General features: G+C 40.4%; 1 long non-coding RNA gene across 1 annotated transcript in view; it reads left to right on the forward strand.

Moving 5' to 3' along the window:
* Positions 1–6851: 6851 nt before the first annotated feature.
* Positions 6852–13559, forward strand: part of LOC126299261 (uncharacterized) — a 717934-nt gene continuing 711226 nt past the window's right edge. Inside the window, exon 1 of the long non-coding RNA XR_007552755.1 lies at positions 6852–7292. This is a non-coding gene — a long non-coding RNA (uncharacterized LOC126299261). The remainder of the gene's footprint in view (positions 7293–13559) is intronic.

Genomic DNA, 13559 nt, shown 5'->3' on the forward strand with positions numbered 1-13559 from the left:
TAGGACAGACTGAATAAGACTGTACTGTCAGTCTTGTTTGTGGGCCAGTACAGTGAGATGTATTTCTAAGTGCAAAGCAGGCAGTGCTGACCTTTTTGGGTTGTACCAAAAAGATGGACACACTGAACAAATGTTCCAAAAGTAATTAAGCTTCTTTCTAGATAATGTAGTCCTGTTTTCTTGCCAAATGGCAGTCATTGCCTCATCAATATTTGTGAGGTGGAAAGCGAAAAGAGACCCCCTTTGGAGAATTTAGGATTTTGAGTTTTTGTAGTTTTTACATTCAGCGTTAAATTCTGAACAACCCGTAAAATAAATCTATTTCTATCTCTAAATTTGAGGCAGTTATGGCAGGTTGAATATTTATGACATAAAAGAGGTGTTTTGAGATATGGCCTTTTAAAGTTTCACTTTATTATCATTGCTTAACTTTACATATTTAATAAACAAATTCTGCATATATATTACACTTAAAATGTCTTTTGTCAAGTGGTTTGGAGATTTCTTTTTTTAATGAACACTTCACAATAAGTGGATTACTCCCTGAGACGTATATCACATCAGAGTGTAAATACATTTGAAACGAAATAAATTGGCCCCTTGTTGAGAAAAATATTACAAGCCCTGTGCTTATTTTTTTTTGGCATAATATTGATATTTTTACACTATGTTATGACATCTTTTTGATCAAATTTTGATCCTGGAGCTATGAATGGTGCTAGAACCACGAGAAATTGGAAGCCACAAATCCTACAAAATACACTCCAGGAAATGGAAAAAAGAACACATTGACACCGGTGTGTCAGACCCACCATACTTGCTCCGGACACTGCGAGAGGGCTGTACAAGCAATGATCACAGGCACGGCACAGCTGACACACCAGGAACCGCGGTGTTGGTCGTCGAATGGCGCTAGCTGCGCAGCATTTGTGCACCGCCGCCGTCAGTGTCAGCCAGTTTGCCGTGGCATACGGAGCTCTATCGCAGTCTTTAACACTGGTAGCATGCCGCGACAGCGTGGACGTGAACCGTATGTGCAGTTGACGGACTTTGAGCGAGGGCGTATAGTGGGCATGCGGGAGGCCGGGTGGACGTACCGCCGAATTGCTCAACACGTGGGGCGTGAGGTCTCCACAGTACATCGATGTTGTCGCCAGTGGTCGGCGGAAGGTGCACGTGTCCGTCGACCTGGGACCGGACCGCAGCGACGCACGGATGCACGCCATGACCGTAGGATCTTACGCAGTGCCGTAGGGGACCGCACCACCACTTCCCAGCAAATTAGAGACACTGTTGCTCCAGGGGTATCGGCGAGGACCACTCGCAACCATCTCCATGAAGCTGGGCTACGGTCCCGCACACCGTTAGACGTCTTCCGCTCACGCCCCAACGTCGTGCAGCCCGCCTCCAGTGGTGTCGTGACAGGCGTGAATGGAGGGACGAATGGAGATGTGTCATCTTCAGCGATGAGAGTCGCTTCTGCCTTGGTGCCAATGATGGTCGTATGCGTATTTGGTGCCGTGGAGGTGAGCGCCACAATCAGGACTGCATACGACCGAGGCACACAGGGCCAACACCCGGCATCATGGTGTGGGGAGCGATCTCCTACACTGGCCGTACACCTCTGGTGATTGTCAAGGGGACACTGAATAGTGCACGGTACATCCAAACCGTCATCGAACCCATCGTTCTACCATTCCTAGACCGGCAAGGGAAATTGCTCTTCCAACAGGACAATGTACGTCCGCATGTATCCCGTGCCACCCAACGTGCTCTAGAAGGTGTAAGTCAACTACCCTGGCCAGCAAGATCTCCGGATCTGTCCCCCATTGAGCATGTTTGGGACTGGATGAAGCGTCGTCCCACGCGGTCTGCACGTCCAGCACGAACGCTGGTCCAACTGAGGCGCCAGGTGGAAATGGCATGGGAAGCCGTTCCACAGGACTACATCCAGCATCTCTACGATCGTCTCCATGGGAGAATAGCAGCCTGCATTGCTGCGAAAGGTGGATATACACTGTACTAGTGCCGACATTGTGCATGCTCTGTTGCCTGTGTCTATGTGCCTGTGGTTCTGTCAGTGTGATCATGTGATGTATCTGACCCCAGGAATGTGTCAATAAAGTTTCCCCTTCCTGGGACAATGAATTCACGGTGTTCTTATTTCAATTTCCAGGAGTGTAGATTACTGAGATCCCATATTTTGTAGTTGCCGAACGACTTTATTTTCTGTTCATAAAAAAAAGTCTGAATGGGGTTAAAGGCACTTTAACAAGAGCATTTACGTCTCTTCTTTTTTCACTGGAATATTTGTTTGGTCAGGTTCTTCTTTAGGATCCTTACTTTCGCTGACTTGAGTTTCTGGTTCACTTCTGAGCCTACCTCAAGACATGTAATGTCGTTGTACTTCTCTTTGCAATAGGTCCTGATGTTTTTAAAAAGGTACTGTTTTCGTTGTCGTGTCAGCCCTGGAGGAATTACTGCAGCAGGAAACCCTGTGGGTCCATTGTCATTGGGGAAGATGCGGTGCACAAATTCATTTCCATCAATGTCCAATTTGCAGTGTACTCTACCTTTGTAGCTAACGTTGAACTCAAAGTGGTTGTATTTAGTTATGTGAGGTACTTTGTTAGCTTTAACATCCTTCAAGAAATTTAGCCAGCCATATGTATTCACAGCAACTTCACCTATTTCATTTCCAACAGCAAAAGCTGAGTTAACATGTGTTGTAGATGAAGATTTCTCAATGCAGTCGGCGAATTCTTGTATGGAAGAGATATAGGTGACCCTAAATCTTTTTTTTAAAAGTCCAAATGCCCAGTCATGTGCAAATTTCGTGTGACCTGCTGGCATTAATGACAAAACAATACTCTTATTTATGTTATTACTGATTCTCCAAGCAAGATATGCTAATAAGATATTGTTCTTGTTCGGACCTACACAATTGTTAGCATGGATTAACATTGTCTTCTCCATGAATGTAGTTTTTCAAGTAGTTGTGGAAAAGACTGACAGCAACGTTGGATCCCATTGTTGTTCATACACTTTCTGGGAGTAGATAGTTTACTTGTTTGTTCACAGTCTCACACATAACCCCAAATATTCCTACTCTGAATGGAACCAATAACTAAATAGGTCCAGGCTGCAACGGGTCACTGGGTATGTGAACCTGCTGGGCCATGTCAAAACTGTAGTGTACACAACTTCTATCACCATCTTCAAAATTTTCCATGGTCTTTTTGATAGTTCCCTTATAAAACACACTTTCTTTTGCAACAAGTTGTAGATGGGACCCCATTTTTTTCTATAGTTTCCATTTCAGTTACTTCAGGCACTGAAACCATTGCAGTTCCAGAAGTGAAATGCTGTTGACAAAATGCACAGAGATCTGATTTGGGCTTCATGACAAATCATCTGTAAAGGAAGCCTTATAAGTTTCAAATATTTTGGCTTTATTATCACTTGAAGGTAGAAGCTTGAAATTTGCTTTATACTGAGTGCTACTTCTGCCTGGTAAAATTATGGCGTGTTGTTCTGCGTAATTGTGTAAAAACCTTACAACAAACTCTGAATCAGAACAATAAATCACATTCTTAGGATGTTTTCTTGCATTACCATGAGCTTTGACAATCAATCCTGCATCATTATACATTTTTGTTACAGCGCTTTAGTCTTTTAATTTTAATATTGTTTGAAAACATGTAAGTGTTTGTACAAACTTGCCGTCCTTTTACTGATTATTTATTTCGTGATTGTTTCCTCTCAGTTTGTACTTTATGTTTACGAGCTGTCAAAGAAGAATCTGAAGTTCCACACTGCAATTGGCCTAAAATTACTTGATCTAATGTGTTGACATTGTTCTCATAATGATCAGTCTCAGCACATTCACGATGCATTTCCAAATATTCATCAACTGAACAGTAATTTCAACATCCTTCTTTGCACCTGCAACCTGCTTTTAAAAACTCTGAAACGAGAGCATGGTCTCTGTCAGCATCAAAAGAGTCAATTAAATTTATGCAGTCATCTGTTACTACCAGGTCAAAGTCTTCAGCACCATCATTCTCATCTACAACTTGATCACTATTAACATTTCGTTCTATTTCAATAACAACATTATCATTAACATTATCGTTGTTACCTAATGCTTCATTTAACTTTGGAATGTCTTGTAATAAAGAAATATGAAATAGGTTAACTGACTCATCACCTTGAGGTTCCAGTTTCTCATCACTTGATTCGTTTCTACTTGGCATCCTTTCAGAAAAATAATCTTGAAATACTTCGTAAACTTTTATCATATAAATCACCACCAAGACAAGTATCGTTCAGTGCTTTCACAATTCTATCTCCACACATTGCATACTTTAAACTGAGCAAGCTGTAAACATTAATTTGTTACATCAGCTGTCGGCTGTTCTTTAAGGGCTACCAACTATACATTGGCAGTATCTGTAGGCATTCGCAAAAATAGGACCATGTGTGTTTGGAGTTATTGAAATCAAAAAAACAGTTTTCTTTTATATGAAATTACTCTGAGCTCCTTAAAATGCTTCTAAAATTTAAGAGATGCCATTTTGTGAAGTAGTGCATGTATAGCTGCGATATTTAGAAAAGGGACCTCTTGCCGAACCAATGTTATTTCCCGATAACGACAAGAGGTCTCTTTTTCCGATAGTTTTTAATGATGTACTTGACGTTAGTTGCATTCAAATAAGTTTCAAATTAATATGCACCTGTACAGAATGAAGTAAACTATTATAATATATAAAAAACGAAAATTGATATTTTACACATTATTGAATGTTTTTGCTTGTACTGAAAATTTTACTGTTCCGACAAGAGGTCCCTTTTTGCTTTCCATCTCACATTTACTATCTGATGCTACTGTCACGTTATTTGCTCAAGGTCAGGTGCTGATGCTACACCCATCTGCTTAGACCTGTGACGTACCTGTGATGTGGTGGTAATGTCATGGTGACGTTTGATGTTTCTGAGTCTGTCTGCAACAAAGGAGGAAATCAGGAAGTGCAGACTGTTCTGCGGCATTGGATGGCGTTGTAACCGGAATTTCACTGTGCCCTATCACAGTTGAAGGCACCTGGTCCAGGTGGTCATCTGGTCACCGCAGCGTTGCTGGCACTGCGGGCGACTCCACTGTGAGACATAGTATCCGCTCTGGCGCTTTATCGCATGGCAAAGGCAAAGGCAAAGTGACGGGTGCTGGCATCCAGGGGTGAGAAGAGCAAGGAAGAGGGCCCTGCGGGAGCTGCCTTAACGGCGCTGACACTGGAAACATAGGGCAAGTTGCAGAGACCCCATGGCTAAAGAGACGCATCTGCTTCTGATGCCTGCACACCTCACCAGATGGACCTGATATGACAAATATGGCACGGCCAAGATGACGAAGGATGCACCCTTTCAACCATCGGCGATTGCCGTGGGAATGACAAAAATAGACAATATCATCTGGCAAGGATTTATGGGTCTACTGTGGCAAAGAAACACGGTGTGGGGGATGCAACAAATGCAGAGTTCTGTGAGGATGACCTTGCAGTGATTTACCTGCGAACCACCGTGACATGGCTGCGATCGGTACGAAGACAAAAACAACAGAAGAGCATCCTCACAAGAATGAGAGTCAGTCAATTTAGACATTTACGACTTAAATGCCTGAACGAATCTTTCAGCGGCTCTGTTTGATTGAGGGGAGAATGGTGCTGAAGTTAAATGCTGAATACCATTAGCTTCACAAAAGGTTTTGAACCCTGCAGACACAAATTGAGGTACATTTTCGGTGACAATGACTTGGTGCAATCCCTCTATGCTAAATATAGAAGGCAAGTATTTGATGGTAACAGACAATGTTGATGACATGTGAACAATAGATGGAAAACTGCTAAAAGAATTAACCATCGTGTGTCCCAAACAGGAGCAGCGAAATCTAAATGTAAGCTATTCTGTGGCAAAGTTGCCTTAGGCCAAGAGAGAATTTTCTGCGGTGGTGCGGATTGTTTTCTGCACACACGGAACAAGAACAACAAATCTTGGGTATGTCAGCAACAATACCAAACCAGGTACAGTGACGGCGAGCTCACTGTTTTGTCTGTACGATACCCTAATGACCCTGGTGAAAAAGTTGTAGCACAGGTGACTGCAAAGAACGAGGAACAATAACACGAGATTGATGGTTCTCCATGCACAGCAAGATGACACCACGTTGGGCAAAAAGTCGTCTGCACAAAAAAAAGACGAACCAATGGTTCTTCGATCCAAATTTTAGACAAAGGCCTTTGCTTAGTGACATAACGCAAAGCAACACTTAATACTAGGTTGTTAGCTGTTGCTGAGGTTATATGACAAAAGTCAGCAGGAAAACTTTCTACTACATCATCATTTTGCACACCAGTGAACATACAAGCCTGTTCGGAAGAGTCAAACAGCAAGTCTTCAGCTATTGGCAATGGTATGAGTTTGTTGACTATAGTTTCTTTGTGTATATTGAAATTGGTGATGACCAATTTTTCATAAATTTTGGAGTTTTTCATGTCAGTGTGTGGTAATTGTGTTGGACTGTGATTGGTTGGTATCATGGTTATTGATGTACCATCAGAATATGTTTCTGATATTACTCATGTTGGCATGGTTTGGTTTGTTGTACTGTGGTCTATGCCTTAGGTAGAGTAAGTGAAAGTGTGGAATATAGATTTTAGCATTTGAGTCTGTTGCTTTTTGTACAGTGGGCTTTGTTTTTTGGTGCTATGTAGGTCAATTTGTGTCATCGGGTTTTGGAGTTGAGTGCGACTACACGATATCAAGACCTTTGCTTGAGGATTATGGGTGAAGTGAAATTTGCAACACCATGTTTTAGAGTTGTATGTTGGTTCCTGGTATCGAGGGCTTTGTTGGAGCTATGTAGGTGAAAATTGTGGTGTTGAGTTTTTTAGCTGTGTATGGGTTGCTGGTATTGTAGTCCTCATTTGAGATACCAAAATTTACAACACCAATTTTGTTGTGTTAAATTTTGAGGATTTCATGTGCTTGATTTCTGGGCAAATATTTGTTCTGCTGTAATGTCATTATTCTTACTGTCCTACATTTGTCCGCGCCCGAAACCACCTCCGTCATTCTGTTCTCCTGTCAGTCCTGTCAGTTACATTCTGTTGTTGGAGTTAAATACTTCAAATGTTATTTATCTTTGTTTGCAGTTGTAATAAGTGATGTCATGGTCACCGTATTGTATGTGCTTGAAATGGTTTAAACCCTGTTGATGACATTACTGTTTAAAACAGGTGGGTGGAGCCTTGATTTTGTTTTGCCAATCTACCTTTTATAATAGTTAGAGCAGTAGATCTCTTTATATAGACTGAATTTGTTCGTCAGATATAGTTTGTGTGTCTAACTAGAAATAATGCTATGTTCCAATGACATTACTGTTTAAAACAGGTGGGTGGAGCCTTGATTTTGTTTTGCCAATCTACCTTTTATAATAATTATAGCAGTAGATCTCTTTATATAGACTGAATTTGTTCTTCAGATATAGTTTGTGTGTCTAACTAGAAATATTGCTATGTTCCAAGGATCATTGGTCTGTTTGTACCAAAATGGTGTAGGTTACATTGGTTTTACACTCTGTGTCTTCATAGTAGCTACTTACAGATTACCAGCTAGCTCACTGGCAGAAAAGTAATAATAATGAACATATTGGTATCTGTCACTGCTCATGTTACTGTGTGGCTGTGAAAAATCAGTTCAAGCTGAACTGTGATCTGCACCATCAATACAAGACAGAAATCTAACTTAGGAATTATATCCTATGGTGTGAAGATATTTGAGAAGCTACCCTCTAACATACAGTGAGTAATTGGTTATATCAGTCAATTCAAAACATTCCTGGTGATGACTGCTTCCACTGCTTATCTTAGTGCAAGGGTTTGATTCCTCCTTTAGATGGATGGCAAGTAGTATGTTGTAAACTGTCCTGTGTAATAACAGATTTAGGTTACTATTTTCTTTGAAAAATACTTTATTAATTAAGTAAATATTAAGTTCCTGTTAAGACAGTCTGCAGCTACCTAACGTAACTGAAGAAACAGCAGCTTTCTTTCAAATTCATTAGAACACTTTTATCTGGCAGAGACATAACTATTATTAAGCAGTATTGTGATAGTTTCTTGTTAATATAGTGTAGGGCTTAAGCAATGTTTGGTTGTTTACTTGTTCCATAGCCCTGTAAGTTCACATTCTTGGTGGGATGTACAGAACATGGTGAATGAGTAGAAGGTATCACTATTCTTTCGAAATTGTGCTGGTTTATTTATGTCAAGCCACGTTAGTAAATGTATATCTTGTGAAACAGCTGTTAGAATGTGTGACGTTTGCCTACTTTATTTCTTCCTTGATAGTCCTCTGTGTCGACGTTGTGGATTGTTATACTAGCTGAAAAGCAGTGGGTGGAAGCTCAACACTGACTGCTGTAAATGATGTAGCTGATAGTTGCACAATTGCGATTCACAGTTCTTTACTTTCACTGTTCACAGCCTGCCCAATATTACACAATTATATGGGTGATTAACTGTTGGTTAATGTTGAAAAGCCTTATTAATAGGTTGCAGGCAACATCAGCATATTGCTGCAATAGATGCCATTGAATACCTATGAACAGTAAAAACCTAACTAGGCAGTTCTTGCAGAATAATACGATGTGTGTGACACTATTCCTGAAATAAATTGAACAGACATTGTCATAACACACGGCTTATTTGTGTTACACTTATTCCACTGTTAACTTGATGGATTGTTGTTAATTTAACAAATACATAATTCCTGTCTGAAAATTGACTGTGGATTGACTGTCTCAGCACAAAAAATCAGTTTTTTGTATATCCTCACAATAATAGGCACTGTTTGAGTTGCAGAAATTACAATTAAAATTTAACTCATTCAATGAAACTCATAACTCATTCTTTTTAGTAGTTCCTTCTTCCACAAAGATTAGGCTGAATCATTTGTTTAAATAATGAAATTAATATAGTTACACAAACAATACTTTTGACAAACCTGGTAATTATTTTGGAATTAATTAAGGGCTGACTTTCCTAATATGTTTTTGAATAGAGCCAAATAGATACTTTAAGAATCTGAGTAGTTTTTCCTCCAAATGTTTATATTTACTACAGAATTTATATTTATTTATAAGTCAACAATAGAATCTGTCACAAAACAAATACTGATTTCACCCTATAGCAAAAATTTAACTAGGAATGGTCAAAATAAATTAGGAAATTAATTACATATACAAAAGTAGGCACAAAATTAGACCTCGTGCTATATTCCTTAAGACGGAGGGCCAACATTTCTCTTTTATGGAAATGCAGATTATATTCATACATGTAAAGATAACTAGGCAAAAATTAAAATAAAAGTAATTTAAGGAGGCAGGTGGAAAAAGAAGAGACGAAGTGGAGAGATCCCAGCCTGCTTCGTTACAAATGCTTAAGGCCTTGAAGATGCACCTATAAAATGACTCTTGGTAAACACTAGCATCACTGTCTGCAGCTGCCCATTTACATTGTGAATGCAACATGTTGTCAGATTAGCTGATTATATGCTTCACCATTTGACAGCTTAATATTTGCTGAAATGCAGCAGTTTTCACTTCATAGGTGCTTCATTGGCAATGGAGTGGTGTACTCTACACAGAAAATTCATGTTACTAATCAGTACATACTTAATTCTTTTCTAATTTGACATACGGTGATGTTATTCTACTTATGTTTGTTCTTTCCACTCATTCAGTGTATCTTTGATTTATTTTCAGGAACGCATCGCAAATTCGGTAGTACCACAACAGAATGACTACAGGAGCGAAATGTACACCTCGCCACTCCAAATTGGGGCCCAGCTCATCGTCAGACTGCAGACCATATCTAAGCTCTTATGGGGCGTGATGGTTACAGAAACATCCGCCAGCTTGTCACAAGGTAGTAACGTTGATGACTGGGCTGAGGATGCTGTTTTGTTCAAGACTAACCCACGTCTCGTTTTGGACAATCCCTCCACCACTCCAAATGCTCCACAAAAAACTGAGGCTTCATCATCATGAAAGATTGCCCATAAGGTCTCGAACATACAAGGTACCGTGGCGAATAAGTTCCGCTGCCATCGTTAGCCTGATGTTCCTTCCATGGTGTGGCCAAGAAGGGGAACAATTTGGCGTCGCACTTCTGTGTATTGAATTGAACTTGTGATCGCCAAAAGACTGCTAGTGTTTCACCACTACCAGCAAGAGATTTTGGACTATGCTTCATCGCGTGTCAGTCTCCCTGATGCCACCCACTCAGACCAGGGGCACTACCCACAGGTGCCACCTAGCCACAGCAAAGGCCACATGGCAGGGCGGCCATTGCCGGATGTCCGGATGCCCCAGGGGGTTGGGTATCTACCCCTTGGCATACGTGTGGATTTAATGGCACAGGCATCAGCAGAGTGATCCCTGTGTGGTCAGGGGCTACAACCAACACGGTACATGGTGGACCCACCACGACGAACTGGCTACCATTCTGGATATCGGGTGCAAAGAAATACATGGTCATCGTCGACACAGAAAGCGACACTGCACAATTCATGGTGGAAAACACATCCAGGAAGGTGTCCTCGCCCAAGAGATGGGGAATAAGCGGGACTGAGATGCGACAGTGAGGAAGTGGGCTAAAGATTTCAGTGCACGATGGACATTATGCACCATGTAAGGCTCCCTTCCCCAATTGGCTTGATCTTTGGGAAAATTTTGAAGAATGGAGTTCAAAACCATACAGGGGACTGTAACATAAAGACCGAAACATGGGAAACTCCTTTTAATTGCCTCTTATGACAGACAGGAATACCTCTGGCCTATTCTTATCCCTGGACGTGCAGGGCGAGAACCATCAGTGATTTCACCAAAGCAAAGATGACTGATGTGAATCTACTACTTACTATCTAAACAGTTTGGGGATGACTGCAAGAGCATAGGAGATTTAGATTTCTGTGTGAACTTCATATTGTAACGGGCAGTGAGGAAGAGGTTTGTACATCAGCTTGTGGTTGCATGAAAGGAGCATGAGGACCTTACCAAATATTAAGAGAAGCCAAAAGAATGGCCATTCTCAAGATTCTATAAATCAAAATATTTACCTGAAAGACATGCTGAATTTGATATGAAATAATTAATGTGAACATATTTATTGTGTAATAAAAATGTTTTCAAAGACAAATGGCACCAAAAAGGACATCATTAACACTATTATTCTACAACAGTAACAAAAATAAATACTTAGTTATGTATTTGCCTCATTAATTCTTTTTATATTTATATTTGTATTTAGTCATGGCGTATTAAGACCAACACATTTTCACGTTTCTAGAAGTACATTTCAAACAACTTCACATTTTAAAATTTGTGAAAAATTTCCCAGGTTACAGGTAATCAGTTTTTTTGTCATTATGCAATTTGAAATGATGCTTCTCAGTTACACATTGTGGACAATTTCATAAGACAATGAATTCACGGGCAATGAACATAAGTACATTCTCTCATAGAATGCCTTATGGATCTTTGGCATTAGTATCTAACTGCATAGATAGTATACTGAGCCAGATATAGCTTACTGTTGATGCTATTTTTAATGTTGCTGGAAAATATTACCCTACAGGTAAGTTCTTAAATATGCATGGCAGTCTTGTTCCAATTTGATGAGCATTTGGATGCCAATTTGAATTTCATTCGTCTCATGCAACATCGACCACAGTGACATGCAGAGAATGCATCTACATCATAATTACCTAATAAATAAGATGTTTCATGAGACTTTTAGGGGTGCCACTGAATGTGATGACGGCTTGTGGAAAGGAATCATTTATTTTTCAAGGTAACTGCCACAAGATGTACATTCTTCCCAGACTACTCACCGTGCCATTTCTTCCTGTGTGGACTTCAAGGGCAAAGACCATATTCCTTGATTTCTAACAACCGAATTGAGAATGTGCGCCACCACAGTTAATGAAAATGGTAGATTATATCTGCTAGAAAGAACTCGGGGGGGGGCTAAGACTTCAACACCTGTGATGTTTCTAATGGGTCTCATACCTAGTACCTCATACATTTCAAATTCTCATTACAGAGATAATGTCAGGATAACGTATTTTTTTGTTTATGGCCTTCCAGAACTTCCAGTTTCTGTTCACTTTATACCATGAAGTGAAAGAAGTCATAGGATACCCCTTAATATATTGTCAGACCACCTTCTGCCTGACGTAGTGCAGCAACTTTATGTGGCATGGATTCAGCAAGTCATTAGAAGTTCCCTGCAGGAATATTGTGCCATGTTGCCTCTACAGCCACCCATGATGCTAAAAGTGTTGCTGATACAAGATTTTGTGCACAAACTGACCTTTTAATATTGTACCATAAATGCTTGATGGGATTCATGTCAAGTGATTAAGGTGGCCAAATCATTTGCTCAAATTGTGTAGAATATTCTTCAAACTAATCATGAACAATTGTGGTGTGGTGATATGGTCAATTGTCATCCACAGAAATGATGTCCATAAATGGTTTGCAAATGGCATGCAAGTAGCTGAACATAAACATTTCGTCAACCATTGATTCAGCTGGACCAAAGGATCCAGTCCAGTCTGTGTAAACTCAGTCCACACCATTATGGAGTCACAAACTGCTTGCACAGTGCCTTGTTGATAACTTGGCTCCATGGCTTTATGGGGTCTGCACCACACTAGAAACGTATCTTCAGCTCTTACCAACTGAAACAGGGACTCATCTGTCCTGGCTACAGTTTTCCAGTCATCTAGGGTCCAATCAACATGGTCATGAGCCTAGGTGAGGAACTGCAGTCTATATCGTGCTGTTAGCAAAGACACTCCTGTCGGTTGTCTCCTGCCTAGCCCATTAACACCAAATTTCACCATGCTGTCCTAACATACATTCATCATGTCCCACAACAATTTCTGAAGTTATTCCATGCAGTGCTGTTTGTCTGTAAGCACTGACAACTCTATGCCGCATTTGTCAAGAATGTACAACAAGTTCATTTAATACTTTGTTCTTATCTTCCTCCCTCATTCTTTCTTCCTCTTGCCTACTAACACCTTATCTTTGCAAAAGTGAAAATTATGCACTGAGACACTGGAATCTCCATTAATATGACGACTGCCATGAGGTTATAGCAGAGCCCCACCCCTAACACTGTGTGCCTGGTTTGGCCTGGTGGTGGAACATCCGTCACTATGCATGTGGCAGTCAACATGTTAGTCACACACACTATTAAGACTTCTTTTCATTTCTTCCCCTCCTCTCCCCTCTCCACCTCGAAGGAACTATACATCTCTTAACGGAAGTTCCTTAACATTTTTCTTCATCCTTGCCACTTATTCTAATTTTCTTACTAACATGTATGTCAGTGAAATGGATGATCTTGAAACCTCCACCACCAATTAAAATTTATTCACAGTGCTAAAAAAAAATAATAATAATAAAACGACAGTTTACAATGCTTCCACTT

Source organism: Schistocerca gregaria, chromosome X (assembly GCF_023897955.1).
Source record: "Schistocerca gregaria isolate iqSchGreg1 chromosome X, iqSchGreg1.2, whole genome shotgun sequence".
Lineage (NCBI taxonomy): Eukaryota > Metazoa > Arthropoda > Insecta > Orthoptera > Acrididae > Schistocerca > Schistocerca gregaria.